Source organism: Erpetoichthys calabaricus, chromosome 12 (assembly GCF_900747795.2).
Source record: "Erpetoichthys calabaricus chromosome 12, fErpCal1.3, whole genome shotgun sequence".
Lineage (NCBI taxonomy): Eukaryota > Metazoa > Chordata > Cladistia > Polypteriformes > Polypteridae > Erpetoichthys > Erpetoichthys calabaricus.
Genome location: NC_041405.2, coordinates 6,961,785 through 6,976,381, shown reverse-complemented (window position 1 = coordinate 6,976,381; position 14,597 = coordinate 6,961,785). Strand labels below are relative to the sequence as shown.

At 41.6% G+C, this 14,597-nt stretch overlaps 1 pseudogene; it reads right to left on the bottom strand.

Annotated features, from left to right (window-relative positions):
* Positions 1 to 3,058: 3,058 nt before the first annotated feature.
* On the bottom strand, positions 3,059 to 5,480 carry LOC114643062 (perforin-1-like; annotated as a pseudogene).
* Positions 5,481 to 14,597: the final 9,117 nt, after the last annotated feature.

Here is a 14,597-nt window from a genome sequence, read left to right as displayed (position 1 = left end):
AAGTAGTGTGGTGGATTGTAGGACTTTAGAAACTTTCAAACTTTGACTTGAGTCTCAGGTTGACTAGCGTGTTGGGCTGTATGTGCTAATGTCTGCAGTTAGTATACTCAATAAGAAATTAAATAAACAGAGGACCCCTTACATAAAATTTGTAAAAAATTAACAAACCTCAAGTCATTACAAAAATTCAATTTGAGCAGCAATAGCTTCCCATGGCCTTGAGAAATGGGTTAGTTATGGGGTGCTCTCTGGACCTGCTGGAGGTAGTGGTGAATCGATATATGTAATTTTATGATTCTGTCAACTATACTAAGATTAATATCAATCTAATCTAATATCTAAGAGCACAGCATTGTCAGCAAAGTCAAGATCGCTGCTGCCTCACAGTTAGGAGACCCGGGTTCGCTTCCTGGGTCCTCCCTGCGTGGAGTTTGCATGGTTCTCCCCGTGTCTGCGTGGGTTTCATCCGGGTGCTCCGGTTTCTTCCCACAGTCCAAAGACATGCAGGTTAGGTGCATTGGTGATTCTAAATTGTCCCTAATGTGTGTTTGGTGTGTGTGTGCCCTGCAGTGTTACCTGCCTTGCGCCTTGTGTTGGCTGGGATTGGCTCCAGCAGACCCCCGTGACCCTGTATTTAGGATATAGTGGGTTGGATAATGGATGGATGAATGGAAGGACTAATGACTCTCAGTCCAAGGTCTCTTCTAATAAGGAACTGCAGCATGAAGCACACATCATGGAGTGTAAAGGATGGAGTCACTGAGTAAACTGTACAGTTGGAGTCTCCTCATCTTGATATCCATTTTAAAGTAATTGTCTAGTGATTGTTTACTGTACACGGTTCAAATAAAAAAAAGAAATGATTATCTGCCTCAATGTCTTAACAACTCAATATTACTGCTGGGAAACTTCATCACCAATGGTGCAACTGATAAAGAGAGCTGAGGGGATGTGATTGGGAGGAACGGTCAACTGATCTAAATCTTTGTTGTTGTTGTTGTTGAGTGTCGTGAAGTCGGTTCCGACTCGTAGTGACCCTGTGTACAACAGTACGAAACATTGTCCGATCCAGAGCCATCCTCGCCATTTCTTGCACGTTTGAACCCATTGTTCCAGCCACTGTGTCAATCCACCTAGTGCAAGGCCTTCCTCTCATAGGGGTTCATAAATTAATATTAAAATGGTAGATGTTATGAGAGTTTCCATTTGCAAACCTGTTATATTTCAGCTAGGGTTCGCCCCTGTAGTGGGAAATCTTCATGTGACTATTTTTGTCTATTAAACTTTTTAGTTATATTTCCTTTTGTCTGACTGTTGTAAGCAGGAGGAGTTCATTTTAGTTTGTGGGGCTTCAAGGCTACTCCAGACTTAGGATGATGTCTCAAGTATCTCCACGTAACCTAATACAGGATGGTCTGAAGTCCCGTATATGGGCCTGGTTGTAGCAGATTCACATGGTATCAGCTGTAAGCTAAATCTTCTCTTGTATATTTATACTCTCTACAGCCAAATGTAGTCGAACAAAGAACTGTATTTGGACATTTGTAATAGAAGAGTAACCTGCTTGCATTGGTGTCCTCCAAAGGTAACTTTGTTAAATAAATTTCTTATACTTACATATTGCTGAAGTCTGAAGAACCCGAGTCAAGAGGTTTTCCCTATCAGCCTGTAGGTTCAGATTTCTCATTTATGTCTGTTTTGTTTATTATTTTTCATCTTAACATTGATGATTATTTACTTTCTTTATGTCTATGTGTCACATATTTTGTGGCTGGATTCCACCCTGCCCATCACCGTCAAGGGGCTGCCGTCAGGTCTATAAAGGCTGAAGAAAACCCACATTCCCTCCGGTTTCTTGAATGCACTAAATGTTTGGTGAGCTCTCCTGTGTTTTTTTGCTATGTACCACCCTGGATAGGATGACATTGATAAATATAGAACTTTCTGAAGCCCACTTCATGCATTTCAGGGTAGTGGAGGGTGCTGAGACTATCCTGGAAGCATTCAGTACAAGGCAGGAAGCAATCCTGGACAGAATGCCGCTCTATTCGGTAGATAATGTAGGTGAGCGTCTCATCCTGCTTCGTCTGTGTCCGGGTTGCTGGGGTGGTAGACTATTCTAAGATGATCAGATGCAAGGCTGGGAACCAACCCTGGATGTTCTGTCTGTAAGACCAATGCAGATGAATATATTTTTACGTCTTTTCTGGCTAATTTGTCATAGGCCTACAAACCATGCTAAAAACAAGGAAGCTTAAAATATTTTGAATAATTAACGCAGGACCAGCTTACAGTATGAATATAAGAATTTCTTATTTGTTTTGAAGTTTCTTTGCAGCAAAGCAGTGGCAGGGCCTGGAGAGCTGTGAGCATGAGATGTGACCACTTGTGAAATGTAAAGCAGCTGTTCTTGTCAGCGGCCATTTATTTATCACTTCTTGTCACGTTTATTTTAGTTACAGTTGAAAGTGCAAAGTGTTGTTTGGCTGCAGAATTGCAGAAGAGCTTCACGCTTATCGAGAAAAAATAAAAAAGTGGCGTCAACTCAACTGCATGATATTTTATTCTGCAAGCAAAAAAGGCTTAAAAAGACAATGAAGGGGTTAACCTCCCACATTCTTTTATCACCCCCCGAAAAAAGGATGTGGTCACTTGTTCTTTGTCTCATTATCATGGCTCAAATAGTTTCGATAAAGCTACATGGTGTTTCAGCAGTGGAAGTGAGTTTGTGGCAAAGGATGATGGGATGGATCAGGGTTAGGAGTGCTTTCAGAATTTGTATTCAGTATTGATGGAATTCTTCATTTGAGATTTCACTTTCCAACGAAAGGAAGAACATTTGAAATGTTGATGTGTTGTGGTTAGGAAAACGTTCATAGTACCTTTGTCTTATCTCATTTCAGTGATCTGAGCTCTCAAGGTTAAACTGTCACCAGCACTTGAAATGTGATGGAGGAGCTATGAAGCTGGGATGCAGAATCAAGATAAATATCTATAGCGAGGTAAGCGGAAACTGGATGACGCTGGATTGCATTCTTCATCTTCAGCTCAGAGATCTTTACATTCTAGGGTCCCGTTGAAAGATGAGGGGGACCACTGAACATAACTGGAGACTTTGTGGGATGGGGATGGCATTTCTGGAGACACAGCTCTTCATGAGCTCCGCATTCATAGGAGAAGGAACATAATCATCACACTGTGGGCCACCCAAACTGGGGGCACACTCCACAGTGTAGGAGAAATAAAAAATGTTCCGTAATCGATAGAGCACATCTCATCAAAGGTGCACCTTTTCACTGAGAGAGAGCATTTTCCCAACAGATCCGAGTCCTAGCTGCTGTCCATATCATAAATTTCAAATATGAGCTCATTAGCCATGGAAATCTTGATGTCTTTGAAGTTAAAGGTATCTCTCCACACGGGGTCATTATCTTCTTCAATGACAGCAGTGTGTCTAATGTGTGAGCCAAAAGTCTCCTTGACAGACGCATCAGTATCAGACCAGGTGTCACCGTAGAGGCCTTTGGCTTTCATCCTTCTCACAACCAGATTCGCCAGCCCTTTCTCAACAGGACAGCTTTTGGCTTTTACTGCATTATCACCATGACATATGCAGTTATGGGGCTCCCTGATGCTCGTGTGCTTTCCGGCTGAACACTTGCTGGAGCATCTTCTAAAATGTGCCTGCACCAGAATGTAATCTTTCAAAAGCGGCCTTCAGTTGTGGACTGCGAGTGTTTTCAGGAAAGACCTCGTTTAGGGGTGAAAGGGAGTAGGAGACAACATCGGGAGTCATCTTTAGACTGGATAACCGCTTCTTCATCTGATTTGGAGGAGAAGAGGAGGTCTGCTTCATCGATGTACCCACCAGTTACCTCCGAGTGGCGCTTGCTGAACATGGAGCTGAAGCTTTGCGTGGTTCTCAGACTCTTCATTGTCTCCTTACAGTAATGAGTCCTAGTCTTGACTGTGGATGTTTGTAAGATGCTGGCCGATGCCTCCACATCGAGACAGTCCTTCACATCCGTGTCAGATAGACCATCCAGAGCTGCCAGACATATCTTAATGGCAAGTGCACTTGTCACATGAAATGGGTGCCATAGTTGTCAATCAGAGCCCAGTACTTGGACTTGGTATAGGTGTTGTATCTCTGGGGAAGAGCCTTGAAGGACCGAGAGAATTCATCACTCACGACTGGGGTGGATGATACTCTGTAACTACCAAATGCACAAAGAAAGCATCCATTAGATCAATGGCTTTGAGATGATTATCAGTCATTTATCTATCTATTCATCTTGTATATAGTGTCTTTCACATGTATTTCCTGCTATTTTTTAACCTTTATGCAATAGTGATATTGGACTTTGTACTGCTGCATACTAATTTCCCTCCATTTCTACTTCTGAATCTGTTTTTACTTTTCAGGTATCACTGAACCATATTTCACCATATTTCATGGTGTGTATGTGTGTGTGTCATAGCGCACAAGAGTCTCCTCACTGCTTTAAGACTCGTTGACAGTTTGATCATATAATGACTTCACCAATCAATCTCGCTATGTCATCAGTCATATCCATTAAAATGCTAAGGTGAATCGCCCCTCAGTACCAGCAGCAACAAAGGCAGAGAATTGTGGCACCGAACCAGAGACACCATGTGAGACAGCACAATCCATGAAGCCAAGTCACTGGCCTTAATTGCTCATTCACGTGCTGAGATGAACCTCTCGGATCATCTCCATAATTGACAATTTAGTAGAGAAATACAGGCTGCCTAGGGGTGAAATAATGACCCTTCTTAGTCTGGTGCTGGATAAACTGGAAAGAGAAACACATCAGAATTTTTCCCTCAGTCCCACTGTGTGGCTTCTGACAGCTCTCTGTTTCCACGCCACTGGTGAATTCTTGCAGACTATCGATGATGTGCATGCTTGCAACTACATGCAATTTCCAACAGGAGGGGGATGCTTTCCGTGCCACTAAAATGTGTTTTTTATGCCATTCCAGGCATACTTGGCATTGCAGGTGCAGTGAATGGAACGCTCATCCCAACTCCTACTCCCAGCCTCTTGAATCCCATCTATACTCATCGAAAAGCATTCTTGGTGAAAAATGTCTTGGTGCTATCTCTTCCCCTATGTGTTCCTTCACTGTCTTTCCTCGGTGTCCTCATGCATCTGAACCTCTCTTGCAAAGGCACTTCCTCTCTTGATTGTGTTCTCATAAACCTGCTCCTCAGAATGTCATTATTCTTTCGAGACACCTTTCTCACCCCCTGTCCATTTTATATGGCGACTTTCAGTGTGACTCCTACACCTTTACTCCTCCTCATGTGTCTCACACTCACACTCACACTTCCTCTCTCGATCACAATCTTGTAAAGCCTGCTTCTCAAACTCCATCCTTATTTTCGAGGCACCTTTCTCACCTCTTGGCCATTTTTAGATGACTCTCAGCGTGCCTCTGATTCCCATTCACCATCTTGTGTGTCTCACACTCACAGACTTCCTCTCTCAATCACCTTCCCGTAATGCCTGCTTCTCTGGTTCTGTCATTATTTTCAAGGCATGTTTCTCGCCTCCTTTAAGATTTGTCATCTTTGAAGGTGACTCTCTGCGGGCCTCCTACACCTTGAATCTTCCTCATGTGTCTCTCACGGTTCCTCTCTTGATCGCATTCCCATAAAACCTGCCGCTCAGACTCCATCATTATTTTTGAGGTGCCTTTCTCAAATCCTTTCTTGTTTTATACATCCTATCTTTGAAGGTGACTATCAGCGTGCCTCCTACACCTTTATTCCTTCTCGTTTGTCTCGTACTCACAATCACTCTCGCTCTTACACTTTCGATCTCATCACCAAAGCAAAACTGACCAATCAGATTATTCGGAGGGACCGGGCACACACCCAGACCTGAGTATTTTATTATATAGTGGGTTGTCATATTTCACCTCTTTTTATTAGTGTTTTTATTTTGATAACTAATTTTTTCCAAAATATTCCTGAATGAAAGCAGTCTGTTTACTTTCACAAAGAATCACATCAGAATGTTTAATAAGTAGTGACCACATTGTTAAACAAGACTGCGTCAAATGTAGAAAACTTCTCTTTGGTTTTATCCTCTATTTAATCTAGCCAAAGATCTTCACTGCTTCATGTTTTATTTTACGAGGGTGCCAACCCTGTAACGCGTGTAAGGTGGAGATAACATTAGCTGGCAGCCTCTGAACAGAAGGCCAGTCAGTGCTAAAACCTTAAATGGTCCATGTGTTAGATTCTCACGTACTCTGCATTTTTTAAGAGTTTTAGTAAAGTGCAGCATCTGCTCCGTCTGTACTTTTATGGTAGTCGGTGTACTCAACAGTAGTTTTGAGTCTTCTGGTGCCTTAGGCGAGATCACACATGCCTCACCCTGTGCCACTTTACATGAACACAATGTGTACTTGTGAAAGTCTAGACACGCAGTCTCTGTGTTCTGTCTTAAACCTCATGAAATAAATAATAACACAGCATGGAAATAGGAACAAGAGTGCATAAAAGTACAAAACGAATAATAATTACATTGAAGACAGAGCCGTTGTTTATAGATAGATAGATATAAACGTTACTATGTGATAATAGACAAATAGATAATAATTTTAGTATAGTTGGTAGGATCACAAAATGAGATAGATAGATAGGTAGATAGATAGATAGATAGATAGATAGATAGATAGATAGATAGATAGATAGATAGATAGATAGATAGATAGATAGATAGATAGATAGATAGATAGATAGATAGATAGATAGATAGATAGATAGATAGATAGATAGATAGATAGATAGATAGATAGATAGATAGATAGATACTTTATTAATCCCAAGGGGATTCTGTTAAATGCTTGTATGGACTGGGTGTTGGGGAAGATCCTGGGGTCCAGCGGCTGTGGGGCATCTGTTGGTGAAGAAAGGTTCATGGATCTTGACTTTGCTGACAATGCTGTGCTCTTAGATATTAGATTAGATAGATATTAATCTTAGTATAGTTGACAGAATCATTAAATTACATATATTGATTCACCACTACCTCCAGCAGGTCCAGAGAGCACCCCATGACTAACCCATTTCTCAAGGCCATGGGAAGCTATTGCTGCTCAAATTGAATTTTTGTAATGACTTGAGGTTTGTTAATTTATTACAAATTTTATGTAAGGGGTCCTCTGTTTCTTTAATTTCTTATTGAATATACTAACTGCAGACATTAGCACATACAGCCCAACACGCTAGTCAACCCGAGATTTTCCAAAGTAAGTTTGAAAGTTTCTAAAGTCCTACAATCCACCACACTACTTTGTAACTTATTCCATGTGTCTGTGGTTCTTTGTGTAAAGAAAAACCTCCTAACTTTTGTGCAAAATTTACACTTAATGGGTTTCCAATTGTGCTCCCATATTGTGATCCTAACAATTACTTCTGAATGCTCTGAAATTACTTCAGTTTTTTGTTTTGACAGACAGACGAACAGCCTTGTGCCCTGTGTTGGCTGGGATTGGCTCCAGCAGACCCCCGTGACCCTGTGTTCAGATTCAGCGTGTTGGAAAATGGATGGATGGATATCAAGTGAAAGTTTGAAAGTTTCTAAAGTCCTACAATCCACCACACTACTTTGTAACTTATTCCATGTATCTGTGGTTCTTTGTGTAAAGAAAAACCTCCTAACTTTTGTGCAAAATTGGAAATGGAAATGGAGTCACTTCAGACTTGTGCTTTATGTATTTATTTTTTATAAAGAGCTTCTTTAAAAAGCCAAATTTCCCCATAAGCCGAGATCAAGCACGGGTAAAACGCGTGTCGAAAGAAATCTCTCAGTCCAAAAGTTCGTTTTAAAATTATTTAGTGAAAGTTAAAAGCAAATAATCCACACAAGAATAAGAGAAAAAATAGTTACACACGTAGAATAAAAATCCAAAAAAAAAGAAAAATGTATCTTGTCTAAACTTCGCTTTTCTTGAGGAACTTTAGTTATTTCTATACTTAAAGGTTCTTAATTTCTTCTTCTGTACACTTTAAGCGTACGGTACAGTATTTAAATAAGCGCTATTTTCTTAAAGTTATTTCATACACTCAAAGAGCCTGTAGGCCCTCGGACACTGGCACGGTTTAAAACCGTATGCCTCTACACCTTACACGTGGCAAGGCTGTCACTAACTATCTGAAGAATAATATTTACTCCAAGCTGTTAGGAATGGCAAGAATATACCAATACAATTCTACTTATGGGGGTTATAGGAATCTCCCATAGATTATGCATTGTCATCTAGTAAAATATTTATGAATCTTATATAACTAGGAAAATGGCTCTTACATCCCCCTTGAGACAACTGAAGCTCTGTCTATCTACTGTTTACACTACCAGCCTCAGGTTTTTCAGGCTTTATGGAAATGCACGCAGTTGAATGTCTTAATGTTTCAAGAAATCAAAGCATAGAAATAAAAAACACAATGGCAAATAAAAATATAAGTCAAGGGATCTTGAAGTGTATAAAATTCTATTCATATTTGTCATTTGATCAAAGTAGCCACCTTTTGCTGATCTAACACACGTGGCATTCTTTCTATAAAAGAAACCAAATGTTGGTCACAAAGATCTTCCCAGCACTGTTGCAGAAGTGCCCACAAATGTATTGCAGTTGTAAGTTGCTTTCCTTTCACCCTTCTGTCCAGTTCATCCCATACTAACTCAATGGGGTCTAAGTCTGGAGATTGTGCTGGCCATTGCATGTTTTGAAGTGTACCTTCTTGTTCTGAAGTGGCCTAGAGGTATGTTTGGGTCAGTGTCTTGCTTCAGGATGAACCCCTGGCCTACTAGACGTAGACCAGAAGGTATTGTGTGGTGCTCTCTTTGCACTTTGAGCTACTTTTTGTATGAAAATGTGCTATATAAATAAATGTTGTTGTTGTTGTTGTTGCTGCAAAATGCTGTGGTAACCCTTTTGATTCAGAATGCCAGTCACTCTGTACAAGTCACCAACTATGTCTCCAGCAAAAGAACCCGAGACCACCACACTTCCTCCTCCATGTTTGACAGTTGGTCTCACAAACTGAGGAACCATCCTTTCACCAACTTGATGGCATTCAAGCAACCCTGCGTGATGAACCGAAGATTTCAAATTTGATCTCATGTGTCCATAAGCCTTTCGTGCAGTCTGCAGTACTCCACAGCTGCTAGTTCAAGGCTCTATTTTGTCCTTTAAGGAATGGCTTTCTTACTGCCACTCGCCCTGTCACACCTGCAGCACAAAGTCTCCTCTTAGACAGTAGACACTGAGATTTGCTTTTGTCAACCTGCACTGTGCTTGAAACTGCTGGGCTGTGAGTCACCTGTGACCATACGACCTGGTGACAATCAGAAACTTGTCTTCTGATTGGTTGGTGACTTTGGGTCTGCCAGATCTCTTCCTATCGGAGTTTCTTCCATTTTTCAATTGCCTTTGGATTGTGTAGGACACCACTGGACTCACAGACACTTTGATTTTTGTTTTTTGCAGTTTCAGTAAATGAGAGGCCTGCACTTCTAAGGGTAATAATACTCTGTCTCACGTCATTTGTTAATTGCCGTTTTCTTGCCATTATGTCTGGAATATTTTCCAAGTAGGACTTAAGAAGGTGTAGTCACACAGTCTGCTCTAACTCTGCTTTAAGACTGACAGAGGGATGTTAAGTAATCAACAGAAGTTGGGACACCTGTGTAAATTGTTTACTTCAACTTGCAACTTGCAAATTTCTGCAGAACATCTGTTGGTTGCAACCTGTTAGTTGTTCCTTCAAGGAGGCCCATATACAGTCATATGAAAAAGTTTGGGAACCCCTCTTAATTGTTTAGATTTTTGTTTCTCGTTGGCTGAGCTTTCAAAGTTACATCCCTTGTATAAACACTTGAAGGGTATCAAAGCTAATGCAAGACTCCTGTTTGTAGACTTCTTATCAGCTTTAATACCATTCAACCTCACCTTCTAGCAGAGAGGCTTTTAACATTTTTTAACTTAAACTTCAATAAGTGTGGCAGACTGACATATGAAACAGTTTGGGAACCCCCCTTAATTCTTTGGATTTTTGTTTCTCATTAGCTGAGCTTTCAAAGTAGCAACTTCCTTTTAATATACAGTTAGGTCCATAAATATTTGGACAGACAACTTTTTTCTAATTTTGGTTCTGTACGTTACCACAATGAATTTTAAATGAAACAACTCAGATGCAGTTGAAGTGCAGACTTTCAGCTTTAATTCAGTGGGTTGAACAAAACGATTGCATAAAAATGTGAGGCAACTAAAGCATTTTGTGAACACAATCCCTTCATTTCAGGGGCTCAAAAGTAATTGGACAATTGACTCAAAGGCTATTTCATGGGCAGGTGTGGTCAAGTCCGTCGTTATGTCCTTATCAATTAAGCAGATAAAAGGCCTGGAGTTGATTTGAGGTGTGGTGCTTGCATGTGGAAGATTTTGCTGTGAACAGACAACATGCGGTCAAAGGAGCTCTCCATGCAGGTGAAAGAAGCCATCCTTAAGCTGCGAAAACAGAAAAAACCCATCCGAGAAATTACTACAATATTACGAGTGGCAAAATCTACAGTTTGGTACATCCTGAGAAAGAAAGCAAGCACTGGTGAACTCAGCAACTCAAAAACACCTGGACGTCCACGGAAGACAACAGTGGTGGATGATCGCAGAAACATTTCCATGGTGAAGAGAAACCCCTTCACAACAGCCAACCAAGTGAACAACACTCTCCAGGGGGTAGGCGGGCGTATCGATATCCAAGTCTACCATAAAGAGAAGACTGCATGAAAGTAAATACAGAGGGTGCACTGCAAGGTGCAAGCCACTCATAAGCCTCAAGAATAGAAAGGCTAGATTGGACTTTGCTAAAGAACATCTAAAAAACCAAGCACAGTTCTGGAAAAACATTCTTTGGACAGATGAAACCAAGATCAACCTCTACCAGAATGATGGCAAGAAAAAAGTATGGAGAAGGCTTGGAACAGCTCATTATCCAAAGCATAGCACATCATCTGTAAAACACGGTGGAGGCAGCGTGATGGCTTGGGCATGCATGGCTGCCAGTGGCACTGGGACACTCGTGTTTATTGATGATGTGACACAGAACAGAAGCAGCCGAATGAATTCTGAGGTGTTCAGAGACATACTGTCTGCTCAAATCCAGCTAAATACAGCAGTCACATTGATTCATGATACAGATGGACAATGACCCAAAACATACAGCCAAAGCAACCCAGGAGTTTATTAAAGCAAAGAAGTGGAAAATTCTTGAATGGCCAAGTCAGTCACCTGATCTTAACCCAACTGAGCAGGCATTTCACTTGTTGAAGACTAAACTTCAGACAGAAAGGTCCACAAACAAACATTTGGACAACTCTTTTATAAAACTCTGAGTGACTGAGATGATCATTTTTGACTTTCTCGATTGCTCAAAAGCCGATCTGAGGGCTGATGTCCATCCCACCGTTGCCTGAACCTGTTCATTCCAGTTCTGATCAGATTCAAGGCAGAAACCCACCACCATAGGAACCCCTCAAACGTCACACACACACTCTTATGGGGTGAAGTATCCACACACAGGCCAGGCTGGGATTTGAACCCAGGTCCATGCAGCCCTAACACTCCTGTTTTAACCACCACACATCGCTCAGTTAACAAAGAGAATTACAGTTTGCAGCTCCAACTGAGATGTGAAGAGAAGTTGTCAGATAAAATGTCTTTTTTCTTTTGTGAAAATGCACATAATTGTACCCATTCCTGAGATTTATTCATTTTTTCAGTTGTTGATCGAGATAAACGTTTCCTTACCTGGAACATCTCCGCCAGCGGTCGAGGAGTGAAGCGCAGTGTTGGCCGCTATTTCTTCTCAAGCTTGGTTTTATTTTGCACTCTTGGAGCTTTTCTTGGAGTGTTAGGAAGGAGGTGCTAAGAGCGGAGGCCATGGTTAGCAGAAGTACACTGCGGGGGGCAAGATGGTGCAAAGAGATTGCTGGGGATGGGTGGTGGTCCCAACTTCTGCACTGAGCTGCCAGCCACTTGTGATTCATTGCATGGTGGAGAATGCAAGTGCTGCCCAGCTTTGATAGCTTTCCATCAGCTCCTTCATTGATGCATTTTCTTCTCCACATTATTGTTTGTGATGATTTGTAACCTGCTTGTTCAGTTCAGGGTAAACACCCAGCAGCTTTTGCACCAGGTGGGGATTAAACTCTGAATAAGGAGCACACCCATTTTATCTACACTGGACCAGTTGGAGTCTGCAAGCAGACAACTGGAACACCCAAAGAAATCAACAGAAACAAATGAGAACAAGTGAAGTCCACACAGGCAGAGACCAGAAATGTGTACGGCATTAGCACTAGCCACTGAGTCACTGGGCTCCTCTTGGTAATGACACAGATTGATAGAAGGCACTATATAAAAGATAGATAGATAGATAGATAGATAGATAGATAGATAGATAGATAGATAGATAGATAGATAGATAGATAGATAGATAGATAGATAGATAGATAGATTTTCCCACCAAAGGCTTGGCACACTGAACATTGGCCCCTACTCTGTCAACCTTCCAGCATTTTCCCAGTAAGGTAGCTTGGCAATGCTGGGGTTTAAAGTCCAGTCCCTCACCCATCATTACACACTCGCCCCAATGGGGATCCAGTGGGTGTTACACTGAGCAGTGAGTTTGCCAGCCTTCCAGAATGTTCCTAGTTGCCCACTGTAAGTGCACTGGTGAGTGGTGCCTCTGTCGATTGTCGATTAACATTTCGTATTTCTTTAGGACATCTCTCTACTCAGGTCAGAGGACACACTGAAGGAGCATGAAGCAGCACTAATGGCAAGGCCTGTATGTTCTGGTAGATTCAGTTGATCAAGACACACAAGGCATAATAAATGTGAAGGTCGACAACAGTGAGGTAATGAATTTTTAAGCACTTTATTTTCTGCAAAGCAAAACCAAAAGCAGGCTGGGATAAAAAATCAGTAAAGGAAATGAAATACTAAGGTAAAATACACAAAATGACTAACCTAAAATTTCAAACTGCAATGAGATGTATGCTGACCGACCGCACAATGCTTGAGCACGTGGTAATGGCTGTGCTCCATTTTTACTTTGCCTTCAGAAAGCATTCAGACCATTTCACTTTCTTTGTGTTTTGTTATGTTGCAGCCTTGTGCTAAATTATTTTTTCCCCCTCGTCCAACAACACTCGATACCCCAGAATGACAACAGGATTTTAGGAAGCTTTGAGCATTTATTACAAGTAAAAAACTGAAATATCTCATTGAAACAAGTGTTCAGACCCGTTGCTTTGGCGCTTGAGCATCACTGAGATGTTTCTACACCTTGTCTGGAGTCCACCTGTGGTCAGTTCAGTTGATCAGATCACGAGTGGGAAAGGTACACACACGTCTGTAGAAGCCGACATTGTGTATCAGAGCAAAAACCAAGCCATGACGTTGAAGGAATTGGCTGCAGAGCTCAGAAAAAGGATTGCATGTGGGAAATGCTACAGAAAATGTCTGCAGCATTAAAAGTTTCCAAGAGGTTCCATAATTTTTTAATGGAAGAATGTCAGAAAAAGTCCGGGAGACTCCTAGAGTGGCCACTCAACCAATCTGAGCAATCACAAAAAGGACTTGGTAAGAGAGGTGACCAAGAACCTAATAGTCACTCTGGTTTTGCTCCAGAGGACCTGAGTAGAGATGGGAGAAACTTCTAGAAGAACAGCCACCACTGCAACTAATCTGGGCTTTATGACAGAGTGGTCAGGTGACACCTGAAAGGGACAAAAAGGCATCTAAAGGACATTCAGACTATGAGAAATAAGATTTTCTGGTTGGATTAAACCAAGATTGATCTCGACTGTAGATGTCACATCTGGAGGAAACCAGGCACCAGTCATCACCTGCTCAATGTTGGTGGCATCATGGTTTTGGGTTGTTTTTCAAAGCCAGGGAGTGGGAGACTAGTCAGGATTGAGATATCCTTGATGGAAATCTTCTTCAAGTGTTCTGGGCCTCAGATTCGGTGGAAGGTTTGCTTTGCAACTGGACAAAGCAAAGACAGGAGTGACTTAGGGTCAACTCTGTCAATGTTCTTGAGTGGCCAAGTCAGAGATCAGACGTGAACCCAAATGAACACCTCTGAAGAGATCTGAAAATAGCTGTCCACTGATGGTCTCAACCCAACCTGACTGAATTTGAGAAGATCTGTAGAGGTGAATGGCAGAAAATCCCCAAGGCCACTTGTGTGAAGTTTGTCACGTCAGACCCTTGATGTCTTCAGGATGGGATTGCTGCCACAAGGGGCTTCAATGAAGTACTAATTAAGGGTCTTCATACTTGTATCAATGTGATATTTCAGATTTTTATTAAAATTTGCAAAACGGGCTGAAGTCCTGTTTTCGTTTTGTTATTCTGGGGTTGCTCAAGTGTGTACTGAGTGAAGGGGTCTAAGTACGTTCTGCAAGCACTGCATTTCTCACTCCTATCATGTGACTGAGAAATCATAAGTGTTGCCTAACAAATTAAGATGGGGGGGGGGGGGGGGGG